The following is a 13,672-nucleotide window of genomic DNA, read 5'->3' as shown; positions in this document are numbered from 1 at the left end:
GTATGCATTTCTTATGCACTTCTTCTGACCTTTAAGGAAAAGGTCACAGCCCTTAACTGGCGCTGAAGAAGAATCAGAAATAAAAAGAGACTTCCTTGGAGATCTTCAAATTGATTATGAATAGCTAATAGTTTTCTAATATTTTTGGTCAAGATGAAATTCCACTAGATGAAGCACACATAATCATAGACTTCATGTTACAAGATGGAAATTGTTAAAGGAATCCTTGGAACAGAAGGATATACTCAACTTGCAAAATAAGTCAGGTCTATTTGGAAAACAAAAATTATTTGTCATGACTAGCTTTTTCTAAAAACTTTCCAACAGAAGACATCTTCAATACCATTTGAAGAGATCAATTTTGAGGCTCATCAAGTCTGGGAAAATGGGGTGAAGCAATCTGTTTATTGAAAAATCCTTTAAAAAATATTATTCTAATATAAATGTTAGTGTGGAGCCCTTGGATGATTGGGAAAATACAGTTAAATGAAATTACTTTCTGAGGTATTTGTAGGTTTTTTTCTGTCAGTTTTGCTACAATATTATATAATTAAGAAATATATCAAATACACAACACAGAAAAATAAAAACCATAACCTATTTGGATCTTTTTTCAGTTAGTGACTGATAATATAACAACCATATAATTACTCCATAGCATTTCAATCCTTTTAAACTTGAGATTTGTCGTATGGTCTGGAGTATATTTTATTTTAGTAAATGTACCACTTGCATTTTTCAAGAATGTATATTCTGCGGTTTTTGTGTGGAAATTCTTACTATTTGCAACTAGGTCAAGTTACTTCATAATGTTTGTTGCTTTTTTTAACTTCATAATGTTTTTGAAGTCTTTTCTATCCATAGTGAATTTTTGTATACTTTTTCTACAGTAATAAGAGAGGAGTTCTATCTTCAACTAAAATGGAGTACTTGTCTTCCCCTCTCAAGTTCTCTGAGTTTTGCTTCCCTTATATTGTAACACTTTTATTAATTGCATGTCCATGAATGGTTGACATACTCACATTGAACTGACCCTATCATCTGATATGTCTCTCTTTATCTTAAGAATATTCTTTAATTTGAAGTATACTTTGTATGATATTAATATCCCACTGTATTTATCTCTGGCTAGAATTGAGTATTTCCCTTTCATCTAATCTGACAATCTCTGATCATTTTCTTAAATCTGATCACAAGTTTTGTCACCATAAACTACAAAGCTTGATCTCTTCACCTGTGTGGACTCCTGATGTGATTTCAGAAATACATTTAGATGAAATTCCTTTCTGATGTGACTCTAGGTCAGATTTTGGCAATTATGTTGAAATAATCTTTTAATTTAGAAATACATCAAACATAATTTCAGAAAATAACAAAACTATAACCAAGATGTAACAGGAGCTAGTATTTTGCCCTTTGTTTAAAGACTTTAAAAAAAAAGTTTACATTTTAGAGAAATAGCTGAATTCTCCAGGTAATTTTCTTCTTCTATCTGAGTTACAAAAACACCATTCTGAGGGTATGAGAAATAGAAAAGTCAAAGGCTAATACTACATCAGAAAATTGTCAAAGGCTAATACTACCTCATCTCTTTTGAGCACCATCAAATGTTTAAAGTGGTGGAGCTAAAGTTCTGTTCTCCACCTCAAGAGGCCATACCCTGGCTGATTTAGTTTGATGCAATGCATCTGGACCGATTCTGCAACTTTAAAGAGGAAAAACTGGCCAAGAAAGGATAATTAACTTACTTAATGCCATCCAATCAGTGACAAATCAGAGACTAGCTCCCAAAAGCATGAAAATCAGACTGCATCCATTGCCCTGACCACCATAGATTTGTGTATTAAGGGTAAAGAAATTCCAAACAGCATTCCTTCTTATTCTCTCCTAGCAAAGAGTAGGGATTTTTATTTGGATATTTCCTTTCCTCTTTTTTTCTGAAGAAATGCAGCAAACTTCAGGATTCTGTACCCTAGGGATTGGCTTTAAACAGGTGGGACTTAAAAGCCCCAGGGATTTGGTGCTATGGCAGAAGTTTAGCATCATTAAATTCAAGCATCACAAACCAAATGTGGGATCTCTATTCTGGGATCATATTTAACTTGGCAACTCAGCAGACAGCAATGATTCCAGTTTTCTCAGGTTTAGTGCAGTATGATGGTTATATTCATGGGACTACTCCTCCTTAGAAGTTTCTTCTTCCTCAGTTGCATCCCACTGAACTCTTTCCTAGGATCCTTATTTATAAAAGAAAGCAAAGAAGATACAGCAAACTCCAGCTATCAAAAGGTACTTTTCCCCTCTTACTACATCCTTGGATCCAAGCATTCAGTAAACATTTATATTAAAGGTTGTCTAGATGTAAGGCCCAAGAATACGATGAAATAAAGGATGAAGATAGCAAAGACAAAAGTAAAGACCTAGCTAGAGAATGAATAGTTGAAGGTAGACTAGACTTCCTGGGGTGGAGAGAATTTGAATCAAGTATTAAAGTGGAAGTGAGATTTCTTAGGAGATAAAAGGAGGAATGGCCTTGAAGGTAACAGCACAATGCAAAGCTCTCCTGTCCTCTGGTTACTTGTCTCTTAGACACCTTTGGGGTCATTTCAGGTAGCTCCATGATTCAGCTTTCCTTCCAACCCTAACCACTGAATTTCTTGTTAGTACTAACATCCCAATAACCACACATTTCTTATTGGTATATGGAGTATTCTTTGAGCTCCTGCATGAAACACAGTTCCTCTGATAGGTTTTCATACATAGTATATCAACTTTAACTTGCCCATTACTATGAGCATTTTACTTCTCCCACCATCTACCATGGCAATTTGGCATTTTTGCCTCATTAGTGTGGGCCACTGCTTTTTCTACATTTTTGGGACCACTATAGCTTCATTTCTCTATTATCTGCTAGAGTCTTTGCCAAAGTATTGAATTCTTTGATCAATGAGATTATTGGTAACATTACTGATAACATTATTGATAACCATACTGATAACATCTATTTGTTTCATTTTGCTTGATTCAACATCCTCAGAATCCACTTTCCTGTGTACACTTCTAGCTGTTGCCAGTGTGCCTTGGCTAGGTCATGTAGAACCTCAAGTTGATTAGCCATTAGATAAGGGCTAACTTTAGAAGTAGTGGTGCCTGCACAAGTTCACCACATGACCTAAGTCTTAGTTTCATACAAAGCATTATCATAATTAAAAAAAAAAAAACAGAATAGGTAGATCGATATAAACATATGGTGAAAACCATGTTTCAACTACCATAGAGACATAGGTTGAAATTTATTTATAATGAATATAAAAGGCTTAGTAAAATGTACATAACATAAAAATGATATTAAAAATTAGGAGCCTGAGATGTCATGAAGTTATGAAAAGTTGGAGGGGAAATAATAAGGGTATAATGAGATTTTGTTTCCCTTAATCTTATCTCCCTGAGGGTCTCACCAACTTTACTTTACTCTACTTAAAATATAGATTTCATCATTTTTTCCTTCCTTTCCCTCTACGTGTATGTATGTGTGTTATTTGCACTAACTCAAATTCCACAGAGTGGATTGTGATTCTCCTATTCCATTCTATTAGTTTTATATACTATTGAACTTAAAACCTTCTTTTAATATAGCTGAAGATTTACATTTAAGATTGCTGATTATCAATAGTATCAATATTCTGATGCATCCAGTGACAGAGCAATTGATTTGACTTACCCCTTGCAGAATGTTGCTCCATCAGCCATATTCCTCTTAGGTTGGTCTCTTATTATATGAACATGAAAGTAAGATTAGAGTAGTGGCCTTAAATAAGCCAGTCAAGAGAGCTTTATCTCCATTACCTGGAGAGCTTTCTAGATCTGCAGGTGTCTTGTCTTCCCTCACCCTCCCAAGGCTCAAGTACATCACTTCATTTCAAGCAAGGTGAATGAATATGACAATCTCATATAGAAAATTTTGTATCAAAAATTTTAAGTTGTATAAATTTGAACTCTTACCCCAAGGCTTCAGAATAGCATGAGGTAAATAATTTTTCTTTTCCTACATTATAAAAACAATATAATGAAATCATTAAAAGTTTTATAAATCTCTACAATAATGTAGAAGGTAGAAAATCCTTAATCAGAAAATGTTTTGCTTCTAACATGAGGTGGTAAATGATCTTAGTCTTTGGATTAATGATACCTTAATAAGAGGCAAAAGAATTCTTAAACTTTGGTAAACTTTGCCATAGTCTGATGTTGAAGATTTTTGGCTTGAAAGATGGATTCTTTCACTTACTTGCTATGTGATATGCAGAAAAATTCTTTCTTTCTTTGTGCCTCTGTTCCTGGTCTGTAAATCAGGGACAGTAATAATGTTTGCCACATGGGTCTACTATGGATGAAATGAAATAATGTATGTCATTGGTATATAGTAATTCCTTTGTAAGTTATAGCTTTATTATTATTTGAGTAAATTTAAAAGATCATACATGTGTAATAAAAAAGATTTATTTTTCCATGCTGAATTTATCACTCTGGATGTGATAAAAATGTGCATGTAGTTTACTCTGTAATATAATTATTGCATCTATTTTAGCCATTATTGTTGGCATTAACAATAAGTTGATTGATAATATATACATAGTGATTAAACACAAGGAAGAAATTTTATAATAACATTTAAAGTTTATCACCTTTAAAACTTGGTACTAAAATATAAAACAATGAATTAATCATGTTAATTAATCTTTATTAATTTCAGTAAGCTCTGGCTAACTTACAAAATCCAATATTAATTAAAATAAATGGTATTTATGTGCACACAGTTAAATGAATTAGTCTAAAGTTTGCTGAGAAAAATAACTATAATTAGCAAATAAATTCCTAAAGATTTTTCAGGTTAAAAAAGTGCTGGACCAAAAAACATTCCCATCTCTTTATTTTTGAATTTTGTTTAAAAAGGTATCTTTAGTCTGTACAGTTGCCAAGTAGACATATGATAATATCAAACAAAATCTTATTCATTTCATGTCATTCAAAGGAAACTGTATCTGCTTATCCTTGAATCTGAGCTTCAAAAAGTACAAGGAAAGAAACTGTGGGAGGAATGGGGAATAGTTTGTTGAGTCTAGCTACCTCATTAGCATTTCTATGCTCAACACAGTCTCACAATTCATAAACCGTGCTTCTGTGAAGCAATTACAGAAAATGTGAAGCTTCACTTATTTTTCATTTCAAATATAATTTGTATTTGTTGGTGTAATTATTTGGGATTTATGTCACATTTCTCCAAATCAAAACTATTCGAAGCAGTTTACAAGATAAACATAATGCAAAATAAGACAATTAGGGATAAAAGCCAAATGGAACCATGGAAAGTGAGCTGAGTGAGGCAGCTTGCCCCCTTCTCTAGGGTGAATTACACGTACAAAGTTTGGCACTAGGAGCCCACTACACAGTTTCCTAGTAGATGAATTAAAATGACCTAATGAATCAAATTTTGGACATAGAAAATATGAGATGAAATTAGGTCAGAGGTAACTGGGAATATTTGGTGTGTGTTGATGAATCCCAAACTTACTCCTTGGGCTCTAGAAATCTCCTGATGCCTGGAACTGCAGTGTCACTGCTTCCTACATGTTCTACAGCTCCACTCACTGAGAATTATGATACAGCAATGCATTTGCATGCATTTTACTGCTGCGTACAGTTTTGAAGGATGTGTGCCCCAAAATACCAATGGCATCATTTTCCTTGAAGTCACTGTACATTTGGAGATTAATTATAACATTTTCCTGGAGAAGACAGAAAAGTGTTGAGGCAGGGAAACTTTTTTTTATACTCCACAAAAATATTACATGGTCAAATCATCTCTCTGAATTACACATGGAATGTTTTAAGTGCTACTATTGATTTTGTCCTTTGTTTTGAAGGAGTAATATCCTAAATTTCAGATGAATAAATTGAAATTTTCAATGTTTGAACTTTTTAAAAACACAGAGCTGGGCATTTACCAAACTGGGAATTACACCAAGATTTATCTGACTCACATATATACATACATACACACACACACACACATTCTTTACTATGGAAAGTTTAAAATATATGCAAAATAAAGCTAGAATCTGTAGTAACTACCCATGTACTTGTACATACTTGAAAAGTTATTGATATTTTGCCATTATTGTCCTATCCTTTCCTCCAACCATCTGTAACCTCCACACAATTAGTTTTTAATCACAGTTACACACTGAGCAGATGTATACTGGACAATTATAAGTTTTTAACATTTTAGTATGAGTCGAAGTTGAATATCTGTATTGTAGTCTGGAAAGTACATGAAGATTCTTGATGCCCAGGAAACTGAGTGAAGCATCAGTAATGATGTTTAACAGGGCTTTGTTACACAAGTGGCATCCTATCTCCAACAACAAGGTAGAGATCTATCAGTAGACATTATTTATTTTACACAGTTTATTCAGAAGAGATCATAATCTTAATATGGCTCAATGTGAGAATGCATGACATATTTACTTACATTCATTCCTAAACTACATATAAGGATAATTTCTACTGAGCTTAACTGGCAAATTATTTTAATTCAAAGACACGCTAGTAGATGAAATAATTTCAAATAATTTACAGCCTGAAGTTCACAATGCTCATTTATGAATACACCTACATTTTCATCTCTTATATCCATAGCCAACCATTTTCTTCTCAATCTAGGACTCCATTTCTTCTCTAAGCATAAAGTATACATTTAAAATCTGGGAAAAGTCCCCTAATACACTTAATCCAGTTTTTCTCTAATATTTTTCTCAGTCGTTATGAGACTTGGGAATACATTTAAGTATCACGCCAAACCAAGCAACTGGGTATTATAACCATCCCTGTTTTAGTAATGAAAAAAAACCACAAAATTTAGAAAGGCACATAACCTAATCAAGGTCACAGAGCTACCTTATATAGAGATAGCTAACCAAATCAAGTGTCCCTAAAATCAAAGCCCTTGTTAGCTTGCCTACTAAATTTTGTTTTGTTTTTTTCTTTCATTTTTGGTCCCAATCAACTATTAAATCATACAGAATCAAGTTCTAAAACTTTCTCTCACTTGTGCCCTAACCTCTATTCCTATAGCAACTGTTCTAGTCCAGACCAACACCATCCTTCCCTGAACCAAACTCATAAACTCCTAAATGGTACCCCTGCTTCTGTTTTCTTTCCCTTCTAACTGTCCTAAAAATGGCCAGTGATTATTTTTTCTAAGCTATAGCTCTGATCATGTCATACTCCTGCTGAAAAAGTGTGACTCCCCCTTGCCTACGGAATAAAATCAATAGCCTTCAGAATAAAATCCAGTATCCCGTATTACGGCTTTCATAGTCCTTCTTGATCTGGCCACTACAATCTTCCTTCACTCCCTTTTTATTTCAGAGTTCCCAGCCTTTTCTAGTCAGTCTCCATCTGTAAATGGTTTGTCATTTGCCCACTGACCGCCATAATGCTGAGGAAGAGGCTCAATTGTGGACTCTTTTAGACCTAGATTGTTCTGACTCTAAAGCTGCCTGAAGATTGGGTCCAAACAGGAGATTTAAGAAATAATGTTAGGCCCTCTGTTCTGTCTGGGTTTGTTCCTCCTATTTAGTATCTAAATCAAAAATAGGTCTGTACTGCAAGGAATATTTGCTTTCTGAACCACCCCTCCATCTCACATTTCTTTTTTTCCTCCAACAGGTATTCATATCCTGCTGTGAAAGAAGCTTCGACTGTATTTCTCATGAATCAGTTTCTCAGTATTTACTGTGCTAAGGATGAGAACTCTCTCTGTTTTCCCTGAGTAATATTTCCAAGTTGCTGTCCTCCCTTTTGGTACTCCTGCTGAAGAGATCATATACATCTCAATAGTCCTTAAAAATTTAGTTAACTGCTAATATCTTCTTCTGACCATTTCATGTCAGGCAACACCGGGAAAACAACCCCAATACTCAGCAATAAAGCCAAATAACACCCAATATGTGCTTATTTTGTTTTGTTTTTATTGTTTGTTTTGATAAAATACTCTGAGCAAGAAGAAGCAAAACTGGTATTGAAACATACCTTTCACAAAATTTCCATTCCTTCTTTGCTTTATCTGTGCCATTACATCCTATTGTGTATTGTTTATATTTGAATGCATCAGAATAGGGAGTTGAGGCCTGAAAAAGACAAAGAGATATTTATTCTCTTATGAAAAGTTCCATCTCCCTGTGGAAAGTCTCTTTCCCTAAAGCAAACCTTTCTGATAGTGAGACTTTCTCATGTTTGTCAACCTATTTCAGCAACATTTTATGGTACAGTGTAGACAACACATTTTCCTAATATGCAGAAAAGTATAACTCTAGGACAATGTTAACTTAGTAGTAACTCTTAATGCGTAGGCTATGGGATTTACTACTGATGGCGCAGACTGTTTTTCATTAAATTTAAGTAATACTCACTTTGACCACCATAATAGATAGGACTAACAATCCATATTTTCTAGTTACATGTGCAAATGTCACTTGTTTTTTAATGGAACTAGAAGATGCTAGTCATTTCATTTCACAACTGAGTGCTATGGAACTGGTATGCCTAATGACATCCTGACAAGGCAAGTAGGAATATGTATAAAGAGTTTGAAGTATTCCCTGGAAATTTTGGAAGTTAAATAAGCTATTCTTCCTAATTATTTTTTTAAAACACTGCTAGAACTCAATTTTCCTATCTAAAGGAGAATAATAAACCCTATTCTGTAAGGTTTATGGAAAACCAAATGCTATCAAAATTAATAAATAATTAGTATTTAATAGTTGCTAAAAAATGATCACTACAATTATTTCATGTGATTATTCTTCAAGAGCAGAGCTCCAAAATCACCACTTTTCCATCAGAGGACTCATGCAAATTTAGCCAGATTTGGTCATAAAGTTGGAAATTATGCAGAGAGGAGGCATATATCATATTCACCTACTGTATTCTCATAGCCTTGGTGATCACATTACAGTGCTTATAATCATAGCACTTTGGAATATGAAAGATATGGAAAAGGAGACTTAGTCTAATTCATCTACAGTTACATAGTGAGCAAGCAGCACAAATAGAACCAGAACCCTTGTTGTCTGACTGCCCAACATTTTATACATTATATTGAGAATATGTCATACTTTGTGCAAAGCTTTTTCACTAAAAATTCCTTTCAAATAATCCTTAAAATTACACCTTTAATAACTCTAGCTTGTATATATACACATGTTTGCTAGGATTTGGGGATCAATTTCTCCTTAGTATTTAGGGAAGAAGTAGAAAGCTAAGGGGGCCTCCTCCTAAACACAGTAAGCCCAGGAACCTCACCATAGTTTGATGAAACCCCTGGGAGACTCCCATATCAAATGTCCTACTCCTTTTGACTTCTTAGAAGTACTCTATCTTGATTCTTACAGATTATCTTCTCTCTCTTTTCCATGTCAAGCCAAATGCCAACAATTCAAGGCAGTGGTCGACTGTATGAAATTATATGAATCACAAAAAATAAATAAATAAAAATAGGTAACCATTTATTAAAAAGTATTTGTCTCAAGTGTTCCAGCCACTTCTGTCACCAAAAATTTCTCACTTGTCAGTTTTCCACTTGTGATGGTTAATTTTATGTGTCAACTTGACCAGATCATGAAGTGCTCAGGTATTTGGCTAGATCTCACTTCTGGATTTGTCTATGAGGGTATTTCCGGGTAAAATTAGTACTGGTGGACTCTGTAAAGTGATTCGCCCTCCCAATATGGGCAGCTATCACCCAATCCAATGAGGGCCTGAACAGAACAAATAGACAGAATATGGAAGAACTGAGCTTTTCCTGCCTGTCTGTTTGATCTGGAACACCAATCTTCTCTTGCCATCAGTACTCCTGGTTCTCAGGTCTTCAGACCCAGACTGGAATCTACATCATTGGCTCCCCTCGTTCTCAGCCTTTGGACTTGGACTAAATTATACCACCAACTTTCCTGGCTTTCTAGTTTACAGAGAGCAGATTGTGAACTTTGTAGCCTCCATAATTGCAAGAGTCAACTCTTTATAATAAATATTTTCCTGTGTACATTCTTTTGGTTCTGTTTCTCTAGAGAAACCTACACCCTCTCCTATACTTTGTCCAGGATTTCCTCTATGTGATTGTGTTTTCCCAATAGTTATTCACCAGATTATTGCAATAAATTCTTCTTACTAGTCTTTCTCTTACCTTGGCTTTCTCATTTCATCACTTCCGAACTGTACTCTGTATTTCTGCTATGTGTCCTTTCTAACATACAAGCATGTCAAATGGTTTAGTGGCCTACTATGCTTCTAGGACAAAGTCCGCATGTTTTGTATAACTGATGTAACGCTCCTGCTATCTGATCTTTATCAGTTAAGCCACTCTCTTCTCAAACTCTAATAGATACTTTATCTGAAAATAGCATAAGCTGGATGAGGCATCTTGTTTATTGAATACACAATTTTAAGTACTGCTATCTTACTTCTTTTCAGTAGACTGAGACACGGACTCAATAACTGACTCAGCCATGTAAAGGGAGCCTGGTTCCCAAAGGGCTAACTCATTAAAGTAACACATACATTTGACTCTCAGTCACAACTAATTTTTATTTATCACTAAAGTTTAAATTTGATGTGAGAAGGGGTTAATAAAAAATTTACCTAACCTACACAATAAAAGAGATATACCAACACTAAAATGCATTAAATTGATTATAAACTAGGTAAACAGGAATATCTATATAAATCTATAATACATATAAACTAGGTTATAGTGTGATCATAATCATTAATAACAATTAGGTTCAGGCTATGCACAGATAAACTGTATGCCATATTTTATTGCTAAAATTTTTCAATGAAAGAGGGGTTTAATGACATTTTCATCAAAGCGAAGCATCTCTGGGATTAGGATATAAAAATTCAAAGGAAATTTGGCTTGCTTGGAGTAGGAATAACTCACATAGCTTTTCTGGACTCTAGATGAACTGGAACAAAATATTCCATTTCTTTGTGTTATATTTATAAAATGATATTCTGATATGCTACCGGCTTTCCAGGTACCTAAATACTGGTAAAAGAAAACTTTTTGAAAGAACTCAAACAGTACTGAAAAGGAAAAAACCTGACTGTCTTATTCTCCTATTTTCATGTTTCTTTGATTCAAAATACTTTGGAACCATTAACAATAACAACAACAACAAAATCCTTAATCCTAAAGGGTGAGAAACAGATTTGGATTGTAGGCAATCAATTAATATTTCGACACAATAAAATTCTGCATGAATGGACAGTTACCAAAATGACCTCTTTCATTTCTCTCATCTTTCTCAAGGTCAGGGGCTTATTTTTATTTTTCTTCCAATTTGTTGGTAGAGCCCTTAGAAAGCCTTTGGAAACAATGGAAAAAAAAATTTTTTTAAGATTTTATTTATTTATTTATTTATTTGACAGAGAGAGAGATCACAAGTAGGCAGAGAGAAAGGGGGAAGCAGGCTTCCCCGCCGAGGAGAGAGCCCAATACGGAACCTGGTCCCAGGATCCCAGGATCATGACCTGAGCTGAAGGCAGAGGCTTAACCCACTGAGCCACCCAGGCGCCCTGAAACAATGGAATATTGTTCAGGCTAAGCATGAGGAAAATGTGAATGATGTTATGTAGTAACAGTTTACATAGTAAACTAATGATCATTTACTGCATTGAACACCATGCAATTCATTTTCCTGGGAAAATGGAGAAACCAGTGTGGAAACTTCCTGGTCGGGTGAAAGCTTTCCTGAATAGTTCATGAGTGTCAAGTGACATCAGTGTTTTCATCTTTCATCTTCAGCACACTTTTTAAAAAGATTTTATCTATTTATTTGACAAAGAGAGAGAGAGAAAGCGAGTACATGAGCAGTGGGGAGGAGCAAGAGAAGAGGGAGAAGCAGACTCCCTGCTGAGCAGGAAGTTCAGTGGAGGACACCATCCCAGGACCCTGGGATCATAAACTGAGTGGAAGGCAGACAATTAACCTAAAGAGCCACCCAGGTACCCTATCTCCAGGATACTTTTTAAGAAACAATGAACACTCAAAACTCATTATTGTACCTCCTGGAATTACTGATATTAAACTTCTCCTAGTCAGTTAACAAATGTTTTCCTCACACACCTATTCTTTCACACATTCAACAAATATCTGCCAAACAACACTCATCCTCAGCACACAAGTTGAAGTTTACACATTTGGTGTAAAGAATTAAAAGTAATGTTGCTGAGTTTCTGCTACTAACTAGTATTAATGGTGTTATACAGAGTATGTCATGACAGTAAGCAATAGGAGCCAAATTTATTTCTAGACTGAACAACAATCCAGGTGAACAAGAATAGCAGAAGAGAACAGAAACCCAGGACTGTTAGATCATGAAAATTAAGAAGTCACTCTTGGGTGAATAGAAAAATTAGCATTTTGTTAATTTCCTTACAGAGAAGCGAAGAATTTACAGAAAGTAATTGATCAGGACAGCAAATATCAGAGTTTGTGCAATTTGCAAATAGAAATATAAATAAGAATATTGCAAAACCTTTACAGTTGGTGAGGGCCAAGACTTGTAAGCCATACAGAAGAGCATCAGCACATTTTGAAAGGAGAGAACTTTATACAAGACCAAAATATTGGCTAAAAAATGTCACTTCTAGCAAAAGAAGCTGTAAGCTTCTATACAGATGCTATGTATGCTCCCCACATTGATACATAAATCAGTATTTTTAACCTAGTATTTTTACCTAACTTGAATATAGCTCAGCGGATTTGATTAATAGGAAAGAGATCTCAGATTATCCCAAAAGACAATTAGTCTGGAACAAATTCACAGTTATGAGAGGCAGATTGATTGTGACACGGTCACTTCCGTAGCCCTGATCACACTTATAATCATGCCTAATTGTAGATGAATCTCTTATATGCACATGGTGGGGTTGGCAGGTGTTAGGCAGGGGAACAATGTGCTGCTGACATACGGTTTATACTCCATAAATGGTAGATTTAGAAAATATATTTGAAGCTATTTTATAACTATCTGGAATCATCTGACCTATTGATCAGTGGTCTATCTATCCACAAGTCTTTATGCTCTAGTTTACATTCTGAAGCTTCTAATAGGACACTTAAATTTTTTTTAAATTTTAGTCTATCAGTTCACTGTTGTCTCCAATTGTTTTGTATTGTATAACAAAAGGTCACACACAGCAGTCAAACACAAAAACTGGTGAGAGAAGAAATTAACTAAGATTCAACCCCTCAAATTTGCCTTCAAATTTTCTATTAACTTATCAAAAAAAAACACTAAACTTTAATTTTTTAGAGCATTTTAGGCTTACGGAAAAATTGAGTGGAAGGTAGAGATTTCCCAGATATCTCTTCCCCACACATGCATAGTTTTCCCCCATTATCTACCTTTCTCAGTAGAATGGTATGTTTTCACTAAGGATGGACCTACATTGATAATATCGTAATTGCCCAAAGTTTGTAGTTTACCTCCTTGAGTTGTAAATTCTCTGGTTTTGGACAAATGTATAATGACATATATCCATCATTTTAATGTTATACAGAATATTTTCACTGCCTTAAATTCCTCTGCTCTCTGCCTGCTCAACT

Source organism: Mustela putorius, unplaced genomic scaffold, assembly GCF_011764305.1.
Source record: "Mustela putorius furo isolate JIRA1106 unplaced genomic scaffold, ASM1176430v1.1 tig00003859_pilon_pilon_pilon, whole genome shotgun sequence".
Classification (NCBI taxonomy): Eukaryota; Metazoa; Chordata; class Mammalia; order Carnivora; family Mustelidae; genus Mustela; species Mustela putorius.
The sequence above is the reverse complement of the archived record's forward strand: the minus strand, read 5'-3'. Positions refer to the sequence as shown.